General features: G+C 37.1%; 2 non-coding genes across 2 annotated transcripts; both read left to right on the top strand.

Moving 5' to 3' along the window:
• The first annotated feature begins 9,185 nt into the window (after window positions 1–9,185).
• Window positions 9,186–9,292, top strand: LOC141588983 (small nucleolar RNA R71). Its single transcript, XR_012519946.1, has one exon. It is a non-coding gene; the product is annotated as a small nucleolar RNA R71 (small nucleolar RNA).
• A 2,248-nt stretch (window positions 9,293–11,540) lies between these two features.
• On the top strand, window positions 11,541–11,647 carry LOC141589189 (small nucleolar RNA R71). The gene has a single exon (XR_012520139.1). It is a non-coding gene; the product is annotated as a small nucleolar RNA R71 (small nucleolar RNA).
• Window positions 11,648–21,525: the final 9,878 nt, after the last annotated feature.

Raw genomic sequence — 21,525 nt, 5'->3', positions numbered from 1 at the left:
CGAAAGAAGAATAAAATAATAAGCATGCATCATTTTTATTTTAAGTCTAATGAACTAATGTCATAACGCGAAGACTCAAAAACATTTATACAATTTACCTCCCTCAAGAATTATATAAATGACCCCAAGACTCAATTCTTTGTAAATTGATAAGCTAACCTGTTAGCTAATTCTACCGTTAGAATTCCTGGTCGATAAATTTCTGTAAATTCTATCTTTAGTCCATCATAATCACGAGAAACTCTTCGGACTATGATGTTGAGGTAAACTAAGTCAACACAACTACTTACCCAACGTAGAAGGGGTCATATTAGGCCTACCGACGAAGAAGGGACTCATAGATGTTTGCCCTTATAAAGACTAATCTCAATTTCCGTTTTAGAGGAAGATCCCATCAACTATTTTTAATTCATTTTAAGTGAACTATAATCTAGCATGCGAGAATGATTTAAACTAAAGTGATGGCTTATAGACTGTGACATCTGCATGTCCATGAAAACTAACATACAACTATATGAGTCAATTTTCATGCATTTTAGTAGTAGGTGGCTTGGTTTTAGGCGGAATATGATGCAATTACTAGAATGTGAATGAAAAGCAATAAAATGAAAAACGTAAAAAAAAACAGTAAAAGTCCTAGTGTGGCCTATCCTATCAAAACGAACAATAAATACAAGTTTGGAATCCATCCTTGGACCCGAGAAGCTTGTCTTGATGTTCCATCTTGATCCATGTAGCGGGAGTGAGCTTGAATCTTCATCTTTAGTCTTCTTTGAAATTACAATAAATAAAGTTACATAATTGACCTATTAATTACATTCTAATTTCAAAACCCAAAACTAAAAAAAAGGAGATTCGAGATCTCATAATTACATAAAAATCATGTTTCCTTCATTACGAAAACATAATTGACTAAGGCCACACTAAGTATTACAAATTACAACCGATTGCAAAATTAAATACGTAAATAAAATTCATTCATTCGATTCATTCAACATAATTAAAAGCATCAACTAAAATAAATTAAACATACATAATACAATACATTAATTATGTTGAATAATTTATCCAAACCACCTATTTAAATTAAATTAAGTGACAATTCCGCAATGTAATCACATTAATTTCATTTCGATCCATATTAAACTTGTAATATGATCCGTCAAAATTTTAAACCGCTTTAAAATAACTCGGTATCTTTAAATTGTGAACCGATTCACAATAACTAATTGGCCAAAAATAAAAAATAAAAAAACAAAAACCAATTAAAATTGGTTCGGCTGAAAAAAAATAAACAAATTTTTTTTTTTTTTTAACAGCTACTTCACGGCTGATCATAAAAAAACAGCCCCTTCCCCTTTTTTTTTTATTCGGCAATTAAGAAAAGGAAAAAAACTTTCCAAAAATTTTTTTCGAAAAAAAACTTTCCTTCTTTTCTTTTTTTCTGATTCGGTAATAGAGAAAAAAAATAACCTAAAAACGTTTTTTTTTTCCACGGCATACCAAAAAAAATTGAGCCGTCAAAATTATTTTCCTTTTGCGGCAAAAAGCCCTAATACAAAAATTGATGAAGAACAAAGTTTATAGTTGCTAATAGAACATGGTTTAGCAAATGAATTAACAATCATGATTAATCTTATATGCTAAAACTATATAGCAAAAATAAGTCCTTGTATCAATGACATGATGATACTATATCTATTCTAACTTAATCTGCATTAAATCAAAATTTCCCACTACTTCATATGATAATTTTAACCGATTAAAACAATGATATGATCAAAAGAAATTGAATATAAATCATCAAACAAAAGGAAAAACGAAATAAATAAAAAACAGGCCGAAAGAAAAAAAGGTCTCGGCTAAAAAAAATTTTCAACCGAAAAAAAAAACGAAACCCTAATTTATTTTCTCGAAAATTAGGTTATAGTTTACATACAAAATTTATGAAAATCACCAAAATTAAAATCGTGGCCTAGTGCTCTGATACCACTTGTGAGAAATAAATCTGTATATTTCCCTTAAACTAGAACGATTATAACGATTTAATAAAGATGATCTAAGGTCATAAAATAAAATACATAAACATAAATAAAAAGATTTAGAATTAACCTTCGGTCCTAGCAAATATGGCCTAAGAACAATATCAAAATTTATATTCGCCTATTAGTTGCACCCAAGACGATATGAGATATGCCCTTTGATTATGCTAGAATCGATCTAAAATTTTCTGTAAAATTTAGTTGTTTTGTGTTTTTCTGATGAGAAAGAGGAGGCAAGGTCAAGAAAAAGCATTAGGGTAGAAATAATTCTCTCCCTTTCTTTTTATACAGACCAAAACTTAGAGTCAATTAGGAAAAGGAAAACTTTCCTTAATTTCGGCCAAGTGAACCGAAATAAGGAGTATTTTTCTCCTTATTTTGGTCTTTCCAAAAATATATAAAGTGTGTTAAATTGTCATCTAGTGAGGATCGAACCCATGACCTCTTAGCTTGTGTACCCTCACTATTACCACTATGACACATTCAACTTGTTGATATTAAATACAACTGATTATATTTAACTACGAATTAACAGATTAATTCATACAAACTAACCTTATATATATTTAATTTAAATATAACTTATTATATTTAATTTACGAATTGACAGTTAATTCGTCTCAACTTAATATTATTTAATTTTCATTAAATAATTATCTCATCAACACATTGACTAACTTTTTAGTCATTTTGGGCATCAATGTAATTATATTTCTATAACCACATTTATCAAACACGTCCTATAGGTGTGACCTTTAGGGACCAGTTGATCACCGCCATCTGTATGATAATAACGTCAAACTTTCTAGCAAGCCAACCGTTATTAGGTAAACGTTAATCAACTGATTAAATATACGAAGTATACTCTTGTGAACCTGTAAGAGATTTACAAATGTTATCACACTAATTTGTGGAGGACACAAGCTCCAACAGTATGTTTGTTGAGGGTTTTGAACAATTTGGCTTTTCTATGAGAGATTTGGGTGGAATTTGGTGTTTTCATTGTAATAGTTGGAATAAGGGGTACCACTCTTGTATGCTTGAAAAGCATTTACTTGCTCATTAGTTCCCCTACATTCACTTTGGTCATGTCCCAAAGTTCCACAATTCTCACATATCCCACTTGGGATTGATGAAGATGCTACCATGGCATTAACATAATTTGATACCGTCGTAGAGTACCAAAGATAAATTTATAATTCCAAATTACTACTATAGATAGCGGCAGTCAGGGTCGAACCACGGAGAGGCGATGCAATTAATAGTTGTCTAATTTTAGTCCAATGTAACAAATGAGTGGGGGTTTGTTTTGAATTGTTCTATAACTAATGGCAATTAAATTTAAAAGTAAACTAAGCAAATAAATGAGCAATGAATGAAAATGTATGGAATCAAATATTAAAAAGGTGCTAAGATGGTCGGTTCACTGTAGTTTCGGCGGCAGTATCCTAAGTAAGTCTAAAATAATCACGTGAGACGGGAAATATAAGAAGTCCTCTCGGTCCATTCTTAACAGGTAGCATCTTTCGATCTAGCTACGGGTCCCTAATATCACCAATGTTGACTCTCATCCTGAAAAGTGATTTAAAAGTCTAAATTAACTTATCTCTCGATCTTATTAACTTAGTCGTCTTAATTAAGTAGTCTATTTCTCTTCCCTATCTTTCGATCTTATCGGGTCGGTCAATTCCTAAGCATTCAACTAGTCGCGTGCACTCGATTCGTCAAAAATAGCAATTAAATTAATTAAAACGGAGCTAATTCTCACGTGGCCGGTCGACGACCAGGTAGACCAGTCGATCGACCATGGCGCGATTTCAGGTCTACCAATTCTAATGCCGCCTACACTACATATCCCCAACATCCTAGCATATGGGGTTTAGCTACTCATGATTATGACAAAAACAACAATAAGATTAATAATTAGAGCTATCGAATGCATAATTGAATTAACTAAACAAGTAAACAACATGAAGCGATAATTTCGGTTTCGGGAAAACTACTCTAGCAATTTCTAATCTATGAACGAAATAAATATCAACTGGAATTATGGAATAAACGTTACCGTAAAGAATTGCAGAGAAAAGACGAATCCGAAAACGCAACTGGAAGTAAATTGTATTGAATAATTATGCCCTAAAACAAACTTGATATAGAACCCTAATTATTTCCTAAAAATCTGATGATAAAAGACTTGATGATCTTCTAAAAGCATCAGGTTACGTTATATAGGAATATAACGTAACACTTATTCCTAAAACCTAATTACAATGGGCTTTGGAATTCTCGAAATTTGCGTCAGATTCACGGTTTGGTTGATCGACCATACAGCTCAGTCGATCGACTGATACGCGCTGTACAGTAGCTTATGATCATCGTGCTCTGGTCGATCGACCATAGGCATCAGTCGATCGACCACTGTAGCTGGTATTCGCTTCTAAATTCTTCATAAAGTTGTCTTTCAGGCCTCGAAATGCGCACCAAGTTCGATTCTTGAGTAAATACTTCACGTCAAATGCAATGCAAGGTGCCTAGGGACGGATTCGGCTCGATTTCCGCTGGATTCTTCACATTTCTGCAATATAATACAAAAACACGAAAGTAGACGGAAATAGAGAAAATAGTAGCATAAACTACTTGATTGAGCTCTGAAATGCGTGTAAAATGGGGTGTAAAACATCACATTTAAGACACGCATCAAACTTCCCCAAACCAAACCCTTGCTTGTCCCCAAGCAAGATCTAGACTCCATCCTAAAACCTAATGGAACGATTACAATCTCAGAGCGAAATGCAACTTGTAAAGCCTAAACCAATTTAATGCAACAACTAACAATCAATTAGTAATATGAATAATGCAAACGAGTTATGAAGTCGTTAAAAGCCGCCGAACCGTCAACTATATAGACTTATCATTATGGACTCTCACGGGTCGCTCAAATCACACATAAGCACAGGTGATTATATGTAAAGATAGAAAGAAGTAATTTGTAATGACTCTCACCTGACTACGACCTATAAGAACATGCCTGCAGTCTAATATGAAAATAATCTCTACAACCGTACATATGCATTCCAACCAAACAAATGACCATGACACATACCGAAGTAAATATGGATATGTGAGGTAATGGGTAAGAAGAGGCAAAACATTTATGGGAATGTGGAGGTATAGGTGATCAAGCTAGTACCTAAACAAACCATATGACAACATCCACTTCCTTACTCAAAATTAAATCGATGAAACGGTGCTATAACTAGCACTAAACTCACAACCCAACAACAAGTCAACTCCCCAACAATTGGAAATAATACATGGGATTACAAAATCACCAACACATAACAATTGCAACATGTGATTTTTCGAATTTTCTTTTTCTGCTGCAGTCAACGGTCGATCGACCAATGGAACCGGTCGATAGACTGATTTTTTTTTTCGAATCATTTTTTTCGTATTCTGTTTTTTTTTTCCTTCTTCAATTCTTTTTCTTTCCTTCCCTTTTTCACCATTTCACCAACATCTCAATAAAGAGTAAAATAACCAAACCGCAATAAACATATTCCCAAAAACTAAGACTACTAGCTTGACAAAGGCAGGCTAAATATAGGATGTAGTTAAGGGACAAAAGGCTAAATTTGGCTCTGAGGGGTTTATGGGTAAAATGAATAAAGGGAAACCTCTACCACATGTGTCAACGAACCACAAACCGAATGCATACAGGTATTAAGCAGATTAAGTTCATATTTATGCATATTGATGTAACATGTCTCATAAGGAGTACTACTCACAATCCTAGATAAACTGGCCATAGGCAGTTTATCAAGGCTTAGGCATAACCAGATGCAAATGCAATGTCATCATTGAAATACTACCGTTCCGACTCAACCTATATGCTAAAATAAACGTGCAATTTTTTGAATTTTTGAAATTTTATTTGAATTTCGTATATATAAGGGAAATAAAATAAATGCAATAAACGTGAAACAGAAATGCAATAAAAACATGTGAATGCAATGCAAAACCCTTTCCCAAACCAAATCACACAATGTCCTCATTGTGCAAAATCATATAATGAAATAAAAGGGAAACGGGAATTTGCGATAAATTTAACTAAATAAGACATGAAGTGAAACTCGGAAACTCACAAGACTTTAAGCGCAGCAAAAGGAAACCTCTCCAAACCAGCGTGAGCTAGGAGGTTTCAGTAGCCAGCAGTGCTACCGTTGGTACCTGAAAAGAAACAAAAGTACTGCACGTAATTCCAAGAAAACAATGTTGAAGCGGTAATTATGTGTAAAATAAGGAAACAGAAGAAAACAGAAATGAATCAGAGAATAAAGTGGAGAAAAGACTCCCTCAACTCCACATAACGACCAAACACAGCAGGGGAATGGTCGTGAATAGGTACAGCAGCGAAAGATGGTCGATCGACCATACCACCCAGTCGATCGACCAGGGTGACAGGAACAGAAGCTCCTGTAACTGTAGCGGCCACTCGATCGACCATACAGGCCAGTCGATCGACTGAAATAGCTGCTGTAAGTTTCTAATTTCTTTGATGTAGCTCAATAAATCGAGCTAATAAGGTCTATAAACCTGCAAATACACATAATAACGCGCCCAAAATTTGCGTAAAATACAAAGTAAAAGTCTAAAGTCTTTAAAATCCTAAGAAAACTTATTAAAGTGAAGTCTCGCGCAAACCAAAACAGTAAAATGTCTAACAAAAGCAATAAAAAATGTTTTGAAAAACATTTGATCAACTAATAGTTGATCAAGAATGGCCACGGAATGGCCCACTTGCTCGGCTTCTGGCTACAAGAAGTAGCTTCTACAGTGCTCATCTCCTCAGCTGCACTCCTAGCAAGTCCAATATCCGCCGAACTCAACGGATCCACATCTTCAACATCTTCCCAATCAATGACCTCGGCTGGCTCATCAAAATCCAAATCGGACTCTGTCACTTTGACTGGCTCCTCATCTGTGCCATAGCTAAGACTTCCTAGGCCGCCTCTTTGAACGATTAGCTCCTTCACAGCTGGAGCAATGAACGGCTCTTCCTTCCCCAAACCAGCTCCTGCAATATCTAAAACAGAAGAATCTTCCTCCAAGTTGCTCCCAATCTGGGGCGGAGGTGTTATAATAGGAATAGGCATAGAGGCAGGCATATCAGAAAGCACAAAATAAGATTTCTTTTCAGAAATCACATTACAAGTGACTGGCCACATAGGATCTTTCTTCTTAGCTGTCTGGGCAAAGACGATGGAATGTTTCCCTACCTTAAAGGTCAATGTCCCTGAGCCAACATCTATAACTGCACCAGCAATGTGCAGAAATGGTCTACCCAGAATGATAGGTATGTGAGCATCTTCGGGCATATCTAGCACAACGAAGTCAACAGGGAAAAAGAACTTTCCTATTTGCACGGGAATGTCCTCTAAGACTCCTACAGGATGGACCGCGGAACGATCAGCCATCTGTACTGTCATGTTAGTAACTGCAAACCTAGTCAATTTCAACTTCCTAGCAAGACTCAAAGGCATGACACTAATACTGGCTCCTAGGTCACATAATGCCTTCTCAATAGAAAAGGTGCCAATATTACATGGGACTGAAAAACTACCTGGGTCTTCTAGCTTATGAGGTGCAGTATGAGTTAAATAAGAACATGACTCATCAATTAGTGCGACAGATTGCACAGTATCAAGTGGCTTCTTTTTAGACAAAAGTTGCTTCATAAATTTCGTGTAAGCAGGCACTTGATTAACTAATTCAAGGAAAGGAACTTGCACATTTAAACTACGAATAACATTTTCAAATTTGTTAAACGATACATGTTCCTTTTTCGGCACCAATCTCTCCGGATAAGGGGCTGTAAGAAGCAACTTAGCCCTCTCCTCTAGGTCTCTCATACCGGCGTCAGTGGACTTAGGCTGAAAATCCACTACTTTGTCCTTGTTGAAGCTCGAACCTTCTTCAGACCGTCTCAAGAAGGAGCCATTAATCGTCATTGGGTCATACTTTGGAGCCGGAACAGACCCATCAGCATTTGGGTCTTGCCTTAATAATTTCGGAGTCGTCGTACCCCGAAATAAGTGGTCCCTCAAGTTATCTAACATTGGAGGACGAAAAGGTTCAACATCGGCAGCGTTTTCAGTCGATCGACCATGTATGTCAGTCGATCGACTGGCTTCTACAGGACCAGAAGCTGTGCTATTTCGCGATCGTCGATCGATCGGTATGTCGGTCGATCGATCGATATACCCGCCGATCGTCTTTTTCTTGCTCTTTGTTTTCATGCCTTCTTCTTACTTGGTTCCGCCTCATCTTTTCCAATAGTGTCCTCGGCCATAGCGGGCCCATCAAGGGTAGACCCACTCCTCAAAGTGATAGCATTTAGGGTCTCTTTTTAATCCGGCTGCGACGGTAATTGCCCCGGAGTTCGAGTTGCACTTTTGCTTGCCAGTTGAGCAATTTGACTTTCCAACATTTTTGTAGAATTCTCTCTAGCTTGAGACTCCTTTTGCATCAAACCCGACAGATTTTGAACCATGTTTTTCAACTCAGAAATGTCAGAACTTTGAAATTGCTGCTGTTGAGGCACATAGGGAGGCTTTTTAAACTGTTGTTGCTTATGAGGGGGCACATAACTTTGCTGCTGCTGCTGTGGACCCGGATTAAGGACATTCTGGTTAGACCACCTCAAATTGGGGTGGACATTAGAGGAATCGGGATATGTACCAGTCTGTCTATAATGTTGAAAGGCAGCACATACTTCATTCGAACTAGGACAAAAATCTGAATCATGTCCCTCAGCTCCACATCTTTTGCATGTAAAGGGGTCGTCTGAAACAGCATTAACTTGGTAAATACCTCCCTTTTGAGATCCTCTTCCAAGCTCATACTTATCAAATCTCGCCGTAAGAGCCTCTAATGCAACTATAGAAGGGGATTCAGCAGCTCTCCTTTGATTTCCCCTGGAATTTCCATGCTCAGCTTTATGGGTGGCCATATCATCAATGATTTTCCACCCCTTAGTTTCTCCAACATTCTCCTGAATCGCCATTAGCCGCAGCATCCAGGGATAGCCCTCGATCGTCATAAAGCCCATTATAAAACTGATTGCATAGGCTCCATTGCTCGAACCCATGGTGCGGAATAGTTCACACCAGCTTCTTGAAACGGACCCATGCCTCATGAAAATTATCATCAGGACCCTGTTTAAAGCTCGTGATCTGAGCTCTAATGGCATTGGTCTTCGAGGCAGAGAAATATTTCTTGTAGAATGTTAGGGCCAGCGAATTCCAATCAGTGATCCCGTTAGCAGCTCGATCCAGATCTCGGTACCATTCCCTTGCGGCATCACGAAGCGAGAATATGAACATCGTCTCCTTCACCTGGTCCTGGGTCACACCTGCCGGTGGGGGTATGGAGCAGCAGTAGTCAATGAATGTCTCCATATGTTTAGCTGCATCTTCATTTGCAGCTCCCCCAAATCGGTTTCTCTCAACCAAGTTAATATAAGACGGTTTCGGTTCGAATTTTATGTCCGTCACACAGTAATGCGAATCCCTTATAGAGATTCTCAGCTGTTGGCTCGGAGTGACTGGCTATACTTGGTTCTTCAGCCATGTCTGGAGATGTGACAGTCTCAGCGGAGGAAGTAGAAATAGGTGACGAAGGTGGATCCTCCTCAAACAGCTCGTTCTCGTAGTAACTAGACAGAGTACTCAGCTCTTCCTCTGTCGGTAATACTCTGGATGATCGTCTTAACTCGCGCAAAGTCCTTTTGATCTCAGGATCCAATGGTCTCGGTACACCACCCTGTGACCTGCGCATAAGAGGAAACTACAAGTAGAATATGAGAATAGTTTAAGGAACAGATGTCCCTTAAACTAAGAAAAAGACTAAAATAAAAACAACTAAAAATTAAACAATTGCCTCCCTGGCAACGGCGCCAAAATTTGATACCGTCGTAGAGTACCAAAGATAAATTTATAATTCCAAACTACTACTATAGATAGCGGCAGTCAGGGTCGAACCACAGAGAGGCGATCCAATTAATAGTTGTCTAATTTTAGTCTAAAGTAACAAATGAGTGGGGGTTTGTTTTGAATTGTTCTATAACTAATGGCAATTAAATTTAAAAGTAAACTAAGCAAATAAATGAGCAATGAATGAAAATGTATGGAATCAAATATTAAAAAGGTGCTAAGATGGTCGGTTCACTGTAGTTTCGGCGGCAGTATCCTAAGTAAGTCTAAAATAATCACGTGAGACGGGAAAAATAAGAAGTCCTCTCGGTCCATTCTTAACAGGTAGCATCTTTCGATCTAGCTACGGGTCCCTAATATCACCAATGTTGACTCTCATCCTGAAAAGTGATTTAAAAGTCTAAATTAACTTATCTCTCGATCTTATTAACTTAGTCGTCTTAATTAAGTAGTCTATTTCCCTTCCCTATCTTTCGATCTTATCGGGTCGGTCAATTCCTAAGCATTCAACTAGTCGCGTGCACTCGATTCGTCAAATATAGCAATTAAATTAATTAAAACGGAGCTAATTCTCACGTGGCCGGTCGATCGACCAGGTAGACCAGTCGATCGACCATGGCGCAATTTCAGGTCTACCAATTCTAATGTCGCCTACACTACAGATCCCCTACATCCTAGCACATGGGGTTTAGCTACTCATGATTATGACAAAAACAACAATAAGATTAATAATTAGAGCTATCGAATGCATAATTGAATTAACTAAACAAGTAAAAAAGATGAAGCGATAATTTCAGTTTCGGGAAAACTACTCTAGCAGTTTCTAGTCTATGAACGAAATAAATATCAACTGGAATTATGGAATAAACGTTACCGTAAAGAATTGCAGAGAAAAGACGAATCCGAAAACGCAACTGTAGCTGGTAGTCGCTTCTAAATTCTTCATAAAGTTGTCTTTCAGGCCTCGAAATGCGCACCAAGTTCGTTTCTTGAGTAAATACTTCACGTCAAATGCAATGCAAGGTACTTAGGGACGGATTCGGCTCGATTTCCGCTGGATTCTTCACATTTCTGCAATATAATACAAAAACACGAAAGTAGACGGAAATAGGAAAATAGTAGCATAAACTAGTTGATTGAGCTCTGAAATGTGTGTAAAATGGGGTGTAAAACATCACATTTAAGACACGCATCATGATGCTTTGGTGATTTTGAGGCTTCTTCAAGTTTAGCCATAGCCTTCTCAAACTTCAAGTTTATGGTATCAATATGAGAACTAAGTTGAGCACCCAATTGAGTTATAGAGTCCACTTCATGCTTTCCTCCTCTAGTAGCCTTGCGAGGTCTACTATATTGTGAGTTATGGACCGCCATTTCCTCAATCTTGTTCCAAGTTTGATTATCATCAACTTCGGTGAACATACCATTTGATCCCATGTTGAGAATGTTTCTTGAGTCTTCATAAAGACCATTCCAAAATTGTTGTACCAAGAACCACTCGCTAAGTCCATGACGAGGACATGAGCGACAAATTCCTTTGAATCGCTCCCAAGCTTCATACAAATATTCTTCATCCCTTTGCTTGAAACCTGTAATTTGAGCTCTTAGCATGTTAGTCTTTTTCGGAGGGTAGAATTTTTTGTAGAAAGCTAGAGCCAACTTCTTCCAAGAATCAATTCCAAGAGTAGCCTTATCAAGGCCTTTCAACCATTGTTTTGCGGTGCCGATTAAAGAAAAAGGAAATAAGACCCATCGAATTTGGTCTTGAGTCACACCGGTTTGTGAAATCGCATCACAATAGTCACAAAAAGTCTCCATGTGAGAGTGAGGGTCTTCACTAGGCATCCCCCCAAATTGGCTTCTTTCGACTAATTGGATAAATGCGGATTTAGCAATGAAATTTCCGGTTAAGTGTTGTAGTGTGGGAGTACCATTGGGTAGGTTCTCCTCGGTTGGTACGGAATGTGATGAAAATTTAGGCATTGTGGGTTGATTTTGTGTTGGATTTTGTGTTTGGTTCTCCTCACCTTCTCTTGAAAAAGGGTTGATGAACTCAATAGTATTTGTTTGAATATCTACAACCTCACCTATACCTCTCAAAGTACCTCTAGCAAGTCTTCTATTGTTTGTCAAAGTCCTTTCAATTTCGTGATCAAAGGATAACAAGTTACCTTGTGATCTTCTAGACATGCAAAATATCAAACAACTTGAAAAGAATTAGAACAAACCTTGAGGAGTTTTACTTCCCCAAGGCAAAGAAAGACACACCTAATAACAATCTAAGAAAATCAAATCAAGTTAACACCGTCCCCGGCAACGGCGCCATTTTTGGTCGTACTCACTTGGAGGTTTAGTTTTCGGTTACTTGTCGTTAAGAGCACCTAGACCAAAACAATATTTATAACTTCACAACAACTCTACTATTAGTAAAAAGGCAAGTAAAGGTCGGATCCCAAGGGACGAGTATTGATGTAGGATTTTCGATTGCAAGTAGCGGTGTCTAGGGGTGTCACGATTTGGGGTTGAGATGAGAAGATCACTAAACTAAATAGCAATAAAAGTAAACAAGCAAGATGATTAAAAAGAGATGTAAACAATTGATTAAAAGCACTAGGGTGTCATGGGGTCATATGGGATTCATGGGAATTGATCATACAAACATATTCTCAAATTATAAGCAAGCAATTATTGTTGTGGTGGATCGAGTTGGTTTATATCTTACAATCCTAGGAAGGTTTGGGTCCCGGAGCCGAATTGATTAGATTGTACAACACCTACAAGTCGACTTAATCCTCTCTACTCAACTATATACATGGTCTAATGAGACTCGAGTTGGTTTATGTCTTACAAGTCTCATTGAAAAGGTAAGTGATGGGTAAAAAATGCAAGGATTCATAGGCTCGCATTTCATCAAACATAACATGTGCATAAGTTGAGATCACAACAAGCAAGCAAATAAACTATGAAAACATATTAATTTAAGCATGAATCATCCCCCATGTTGGTTTTCCCAAATTACCCATTAACCCTAGTTAAGGAAACTACTCACTCATTATCAAGTTTAACATGTTAACAAGTTTGTCAATCACATTAACAAAGCAAAACATGATGAATAAATGAAGGTGATTAACAATAATTAAAAAGGGATGAAGAGGATTATACCTACTAATGATTTCAAAATAAAGCAAAGAATAATAGAAGTACTTGATGATTGATTGGAAGGTTGTCAATCTCCCAATAATAACCCAAATAATCTTCAATTATCCAAAATAAAGGATGAACAAAGAGAGATATTAAGGAAATGAGATTTGTATTAAGACTTGATTAGAAGTTGATTACAAGATTAAGAAGAGATTAGAATGATATAAACTACACTAAGGATTGATAAGAAGAACATGCTTATCTAATTAGACTAATGGGGTATTTATAGTGGGGATTAGGTACACAAATTAGGGTTTACTAAGGGCTTAAATGACGATTAAGTCCTTGAGGAATCGCTCCTCTCAAAAGAGATGCCGGTCTCCTTTTTGCCAGTCTTTCATAAATATGCGCATCTTTCATGGAGCATGAAGAAAGGATGTATGGGACTGTAAGGGAATTCGAGCGTCCAAGGTGTCGGAAGGGCGGATTTCCTGGTGGGTGAACGGGCGGATTGTTGGGCAGGACGAGCGGATTGTGGCGTTGCTGGACGGGTGTCCCATCTGCAAAGACGCTCGGATTCCCCTCGTCTTGGACAGGCGTCTTCTTGGTTGTACGGGCGGATTGTGTCACAGCTCCCTTTTCTTCTTTTCTTCTTCCAATAATCCTCCGGGATTTAGTCGGGGATGCAAGGATTTCTTCATCATTGCCCATCTACTATAATATGTACAAAAGGTCTTCTAGTCTTGTCTTTTCTTTGATGCTTGGTCATTAGATTCGATCAATTTAGCTCCATTTTGCCATGAAAATGCAAGGTTTGCACTCCTCTCTTACCAAGGCAACAAAACCTCAAAGAATATGCAAAACAAAGGACTAAAGATAGTAAATGACCCAATTATGCACTAAAAAGCATAGGAACAAGGCTAATTCAGGGACTAAATGTGCTCAAATAATGGTCATCACATTGTTTGTACCTATCACCCGTCAAACAACGATAATACTCTAAATCAGTCCAAACAATAACTACTAATTAAAATGGTCATCCTATATCACATTGTAAACCTCTACTACGCCATTAATCACATCCGCCCTCTACCACATGCAGCCACGGTCGCAACCAATGAGCATAGAACACCCGTCTATCACAACCACAATAAGTGAACCGATCATAGTGCAGCTAGCTTTGTGGGTTAGTAAGAATAGTATTTAAGTCACAAAGGAGAAAGAGCTGATGGGTTACTAGACTTTGCCTTGATTAATTCTTCTCTCTGTTCAAGTCGATCATTGAGCATTTGTCTCTTAGACCTGACTAGGGGCTTCGATTCCAGGTTTTTGATAGACACAAACAACGGCACTCTGGAATAGAGCATCAACATCTTGAGAGCTGAAATTAATCCTGCAATACATTATAGATTAATTCAATTACTAACATTAGCAACATCACATAACAAAATTGGACAAAATCAGATGAAAAAAATGTAGCGCGGAAATCAGCATGGGTCAAAACGATTACTTGATGCACTTCGAGTGACTTGTGCATCGATTGCCTTCACCAAGCCTTCCGTCACATTGGTGCCAAATACATACTCCAACTAAAGGCCCTTAAGTAAAAAAAACATTAGTTATATAGAAAGCGCCAAGAAGTTATGAATCAGCTCTAATAAAGTATCAAAGATGAGGCTGAATAATAGGGCAAATAACAGATTAGCATAAAGGGCCCCTTTACAAGAGTGGTTAAAGTATGATCATGGCTAAAAAAATGCAAAACCATCGATCTACATCCAACAAACCACGAATTTCAAAATCTATTATGACAAGATAAGCCTCCACACTTGGCTAATAAAAGACGCTCCAAATTGGGAAAGCCCTAAGCTTGTTATTATTTACAAGATTCAAAACAGAATGATAACTTTTGATTCGAAAAAGAAGTGCCAATCAAGAAAACCAAATATCACATATGGAAATCTAATTTGTCAAATAAAAACCTAGCAGAATTTCAATAAAAAATGAGGCTAAATTGAAAGACTGTTTCATTAATAAAAATTAAAAGGAGACTCAAAGACTGAAAAGCATACCCTGCTTAGATTCATGAGAATATTTAATTTGTCTCTTGAACTCACGCACTGCAATATTATCATATTTTGTAAGCAGAAATCCGGTGAACGGGGACTAATGCCTGGTGAACAGGTCATGCAAAAAATCAGGAAATGCAGGAGATTCAGTTGTTTAAGCAGATAGGTCACCAACACTTGATCAAACCTAACTCAACTAATGAAAATAAACAACACGAAATAAACATCTTACGTCACAACAAGAGTCAATGATGTAAGTGTACAAAGAACACAAACTTACAACGAAAACCAAATTGGAATTCGTAGAAAGTAAAGGTAAATTATCAGTAAGAAGCAAAGCAAGTTGACTTGCTTTTAATGCAATTAATTTGACTAAACTCAATTGTAAGAAGTAATATCCTAATCCTATTAACTACACTCCGACTAAGTACCACTAATTTAGATGGTCTTTGGACACCACAACCCAACAGATGAACTACCAAGATTGGTATTGCTTCTACCGAACTCTACCTACGCAATAGTAAAAGGAAAAAACCTGTCTTGCTTGGACACCGGTAACAACTCAGGTACATACGACCCCTATGTGCAAATTCTTATTACCACCCCAAGGACTCTCACAGTCCTCTGAACAAATAAGTAAGCCCTTTCATGGTGGCAGCAAACCCAAAAATAGTTAGATGTTTCTCTATTTGTTTGTAAAATCCCTGGAATTCAATAAAGGCAGTGGATTAGAAATGGGACATATTGATGTACAAGCCTTATCGCGGCACCTGCAACCGTACGATCATGCATGCTTTCCTCAACGTACCTATAGATGATATGAAACTCAGGCGTTGTATACGATCCTCTGAACAAAAAGGGTACCCCACCACTAATAGTGGGCGCCGCCAGCACTCCACACTCACAACACAGAACAGGTACAAGCATGTTCAAGGAATCCCAAAAACTGCACCGCAGTTAGGCAAATAGAATATCAGCTCCGCTGCAGTCAAAGATCACTTATTCCTGGAAAAAAAAACTCTGTAAATTCAAGAATCCCCAATCGACATAGTCCAGAAAATGTTATCAAAGTTTATCACAACAAACAAAAAAAATCAGTCGTATTAAAAGTCGGCATTGCCGCTAGGCACCTAGAACACACACCGGTTCCTGAAAAAGGTAAGTAGCTGGAAATTCGAGAAACCCAAATGAACAAAGCACAGGAAATACTTGAAAAGGTTAAAAAAAAATAGACAACAGAGTTACAACAGACAGGCGTTAGACGGTAGCCCAATTATCATCGTTACCAACAGCAAACCTCTGATTGTGGACAGTACACAATGCAGGAACTATAATGTTAGAGCCCTCACCTTATAGTTCCATCTAGACTCGTCTTTCCTGCTCCTCGCTAACACAACAACAACACTAACAAATCAGGGCCCGTTATCACTCTGTACTTCTAACCTCTACAACCCACAACAACTGCAGACACAACAAAGACAAATTAAATCAATAAAGGAAGGGCAAAAAATCCGAAAGGTACCACAATAACAATAGTAATTAGCACCCATATAAAAGATCTAATAGTAACAAGCAAAATATAGTCATAGAAAGGATAACACCAGAAGTAGTTACATCACTAATAACACTACAAATGCTCAAACTGAACGGTAAAAAAAATGCCTCAGATCAAATGATGATTATAAGCCATACCTTTGACGACAAGGCTGCATCGAGCTCCTAAACCCTATACGAAAAAACATGAAAAATTTAGTACTAATAATAACATCAGAAATAACAACAACAACAACATCAACATCAACATCAACAACGACAACAACACTGTCGCTTATAAGGAACGATAACACCAGAAGTAATAGTAGCAATAATAACAGTACAAATGCTTAAACGTATAGGTAAAAAAATGGTTTACCTCAAAAGATAATTAGAAATCATACCTTTGAAGAAAAGGCTGTACCAAGCTCCTAAACACTAAATGAGAAACAATGAAAAAAATCAGTAACAATAATAACAACAGAAATAACAAGAAGAACAACAACAAGAAGAAGAACAAGAACAACATCAACAATAACAACAACAACATCAGCGGTCATACGGAGTAAATAACTTAGAGCTCCTAACCCCTAAACAAAGTACGAGAACAGATCTCACACAGAAACAACAATAACATCTGAATAGTCTAACAATAATAACACTTAAATCAAATTGAAACACAGAAAAAAAGGGAATTAAGAGTAAATATTTTTAAGAGGATGTGAGATGCTAGGTTGTGTTGAGAAAAAGGAGTGACGGATGAGAATGAGCGGTGGAAAGAATGGGAAAAGGTATGGCTGTAAGTGAAAGAGAAATGGAGGGAGGAGATCTAAAGGAGGGAAATCAACGGTATAAGAGAGATTTGGCTGAGCACTATTTATTGCTACAGTGCAGCCAAGTTCTCTCGTTTAAAGAGGTAAGGATTCAATTTCGGAATACGTACTTCTTAACCACCACTACAATCATTCTTCTTAATCATTCTCATTTACGGTAGTATTAATTCATTATTATTGATTGCCACAAGTATAGAGTATTAATACTAAGGAGTCATTTGGTTGCATATAGGAATTTGTATTGCCTAGGAATTCATAAAACACATGAATTTAGAATTCATGTGAATTGCAAAATATTGTTTGGTTGCCATGAATGAAGTGCAATTCATGTAGACACACTAGTACAAAAATTACATTATGCAACTACAAAAGGATACGGTCATTGAAAATAACCGTAGCTTATTAGAAAAGGCTACAGTTCTTGGCCTCCAACCGCAGCCAAATATATAGAAGAAAACAAAAGGCTACAGTTCGCCTCTGAAACCGTAGCCAAAAGTATTTTTATACATAATAAAGGCAACGGTTCTTTATGGACCGTAGCCAATTATCAAAATGAATTTGTTAGCGCAAAATTAAAGCATGTGAATTTTTGGACTCCGCGCTTATAACTCATCATCATATTTCTTAAAAAAAATACTTCAGTAACTCCACTCACAAACCATACCTAATTTTTAGCCTCTCCTCTATCACAACAGCAGCACCCTCGCCAGCATCCCGTCACCACCGACGACGCAACGCCAACCCCAACCTCCTGACGCTCACGTTGCCACCACCTGCACCACGACATCAAGTCCCCACCATCACCACCGCCAACCCTAATTCTGGGCAATAAATTCTGGTATTTTTTCTGGCAATCAATTCTTTGATATATTTATTTAATTTTTGCTTAATTTGATTTAGGGTAAGCTTATTTCGGGTTATATGTAATCGATTTAGGTTTCTGTTTTGGATTTTAATGGGGTATATCTAATCGATCTTAGAGCATGAGCAATAGAGAGGATGGTGTGATCTTCTAATTTATTCTTTCATCCTCCCATTTTTTGACATATAACCTTTGCTATGACCCACCTTTATTTCCACTATATTTATCCTCCTCGTAATATTTTTGTCCACATTAGAGAGGATATTCTTATACATCCTCTATCCATTAATTTACATTTTAACTTCTTACAAAAGAAAAAAAATAAAGGTAAATAATCCACATGGAAAAATAATATTAGATAGTTGGCAAAAGGGTCAATGCTATACTTCCTCTAAAAGTAGAGGAAGTATAGAACTTCCTCTTGCTAAGAGGATGTTCCATGCATTTCCATAATAGAGAGGACCTCCTCTTAAAGGAGAGAGAGTGCTAAGAGGATGCTTTGTCCTCTCTATTGTGGGTGCTCTTAGTGTTATTCTTTTTGGATTTAGGGTAAGCATATTTCGATGTGTATTGTTAGTATATTCCGGTGTTATGCTGAAAATAATTCTAATTTATTATTGGATTCTGTTTCCCTTAGGTTTTTAATCATGTTAGGGCTTACGAATTTAGTTTTTTTTTAAATCGTGTTAAGGATCAGAGTTGGGGTTTTTTTAACCATATTTGGATGCTTGTTGTTGAATTCGGTGTCGTGTTTTTTATTAATGTCTTTATTATATAGGGAGCTTAGTATAGTATTGGTTTAGTTTGATTGCGAATTTCTGAGCAATTGTTTGTTCACTTTGTTGCCACCACTGTTATACGGATTGAGATGTCGATTAAATTGCTGCGTAGTTTGCACTAGTAGTGTAAGGTTGCATCAAGTGATAGGAAATATCATGCTTAAGTTGGATTGTGCGTTTGTGTATAATGTTGGATGGACTATTACTCGCTGTTGATCATGGCATATATATGCTAGAAAAAGTTGTAGTTTGGTTTTGTGTAACTATACTATTCTCTGATTGTTTTTTTTAATTCATTTTACATTTTCTGGTAATTAGTGCTAATTATGACTGGATAATGGAGGGTCTTTCTTGTAGTGTATATACAGGATTCAATTACTAGCTTTCAACCAGCCTATCTCAGTTCAACTTTAATTTTCTTTTGTTATAGATTGGGAGTTAAAGAATCCTGAGGAAATGCTTTCTAAACTACAGAGAGCTCTAGAATACACCTGTAGTTGTCTCAGCTAGGCGTGAAGCCAAGGAAAGGAGAAACTATATGCGTTTGAGGGAGGAACAAGATGCTGCTTATAAGTTATATGGTTGCGCTAGAAGCTGATGAGGTACTTGATAGGTTTCCCTTCTCGTTCTGTATGGCCTAAGTGAGCTTGGTTGAGTTTCTATGTACTACTGTATGAACACATAGGCTAATTTAAGCAGGCATTTTGTAGTGGTATTTGTGTATCTATATAAATATTGCCTCGTTTTTTGTAGTCTTATTCCCTTGTATGTTGAGCATGCCACAGTACAACATTACAAATGTAACTTTAGAAGTAAACTGTCACGACTCAATGCTGAATTTTCTTGGAGAGAAGTGCAGTAACTGGCTTAAGACTGAAATAGGGCATCATGTTACATGAAATTGTTTTTCTGCATGACTTATCCATTCCTATTTATTTATTGTTCAGGCCAGGGAGAGGCAGAGCCACAGAGGAGAAAAGAGCAGGAGAGGAAGAAGAAGCTCGTGAAAGAGACCATGCCAAAGCATATGTATTTTGACACAGAACCCAAACACAGCAACCTCGGTTAACTTTCAGGCGAGATGCTTGGTCTCAAACTTGACTAGATACTTTATCATTTTGTACAGTTCCTTTTCTTCTATTTCTCCTTGTTATTCTCATTTTCTAACTCCATCAAAATACATCATTATTTAATCATGTGCGCCTTGCACTAATCAAATTATTTAACCATTATTTGTGCTGGAAGAATCGACTTGAAAAGAAAGGGATTAACCCTTCTATTGATGTGAGTTCTATCTTTCTTTTAGCGTGAGAGACTTTCCCTACTTTGGACATGTATATCAAGATTTGCCTAGTCCAGTAGTTTCTTTTCAAAATTTGAAAGATTAAGATTCATGCTAACTGCAGTTTTAGCATAAGAACTACACTTGCATTTCTCTCTAATATTAGAACTTACTGAACTATCAATCTTTTTCCAGACAATAGCCAAAACCTTAAACATGTCTCTAGAGAAAATAAATAATGCAACTGAGTTAAGTGAGCTTTATGTTTCAGATATCCCATGAAGATGTATTGCCATTAAGTGAAGTTTCTTTCGGGTTTGATCGTTGTTGCAAGACTGTAGGTTGTCAGACCGTTCTTTTTCTCTTTTCTGGACATGCAACCATTCCTCTCGCTTAATGGCTTTCCAGGAACTACCTATCATAGAATAAGTTTTTAGTAATGTGAGATGAATGTTGTCTTAGTTCCCTGACTATGGCGTCTATTATTAAAGTGTTCAGTGTGCTCTTTGACAAGGGGTCAATTGAAATTTTGGAACTCAAAATCTTCATAATCTTGCAGTTATTTTACTTTATTATATAATTTGTTTTTTTTTATTAATATTATTTGGGTCTCAACTATATAATTAAACAGCTAGTCTTGCTATAGACGGATATATTCGTCTATAGCTAAAGACGGGTCAAATAGCTTGAAAATGGTGATATTTTTGGCCCCCACCACCTCACTTGTTGCTCGTCCTATTAGAAATGTGGTATTGTATTTGGTCCGTTTTTAGTTATAGACGGATAGGTGCCGTTGATGCGTGCATTTTATATAGGCATTTTGTGTAACATCCTGCATTATCCAAGTGCCCAAACACAGCAATCCGGGATAATAAAGAATGTTACCATCACGGGGTGACCCGTGGTAGTGAATCATATAAAACAATCATAGCTGGATAATAAAGTTTAACGAAATATAATTATTACAAGTCTCAAAAATTAAAACCAAAC

The sequence above is a fragment of the Silene latifolia genome, chromosome 6 (assembly GCF_048544455.1).
Source record: "Silene latifolia isolate original U9 population chromosome 6, ASM4854445v1, whole genome shotgun sequence".
Lineage (NCBI taxonomy): Eukaryota > Viridiplantae > Streptophyta > Magnoliopsida > Caryophyllales > Caryophyllaceae > Silene > Silene latifolia.
This window is presented reverse-complemented; position numbering and strand designations above follow the sequence as displayed.